Source organism: Morone saxatilis, unplaced genomic scaffold, assembly GCF_004916995.1.
Source record: "Morone saxatilis isolate NCDOM2014 unplaced genomic scaffold, NCSU_SB_2.0 Contig8, whole genome shotgun sequence".
Classification (NCBI taxonomy): Eukaryota; Metazoa; Chordata; class Actinopteri; family Moronidae; genus Morone; species Morone saxatilis.
Window position 1 is genome coordinate 27140918 of NW_023340257.1, and position 537 is coordinate 27141454.

Sequence of the window (537 nt, forward strand, 5' to 3'; positions counted from 1 at the left end):
TTTACATTACTGATGTTACTGACAGACACTCTTCACATTACTGAAAGTAACCTAAAGGTCAACTGAAGGTCATGTGACAGTGTGAGTTTTTGGGACAGTGGAAAGAAATGATGTGATGGATGTGGTGTATTGATTTATTGATGGATGTGAACGAGCTGATTGATTAGCATGATGTCAAATCAAAGGTGACATGTGACTGAAGCCAACCATTCTGGGATACGGTGGGAAATTTGATGTTTTAATATGCACACATTTATCTTTTGTTCTTCGTCTCATTAAATGAGACCAGCTGTGATTTAAAACAAAGTGCACTTCTTCAGTTTCTAAATCTTTATAACAAGAAGGTTTTATTGGATTATTCTGATCAATAATCATCTTTAATCTGCAGTGAGGACTGTTTGTGTGGATTTATGATCAATATTTATGTCTCCTTATGACTCTTCTGATCAGAGCTAATAGTTTTTTTTCTTTCTTTTAATCTGCATCCATCCGACTCATCTGCCCTAAAACCCGTTTGATGTTCAACTGGACAAACTG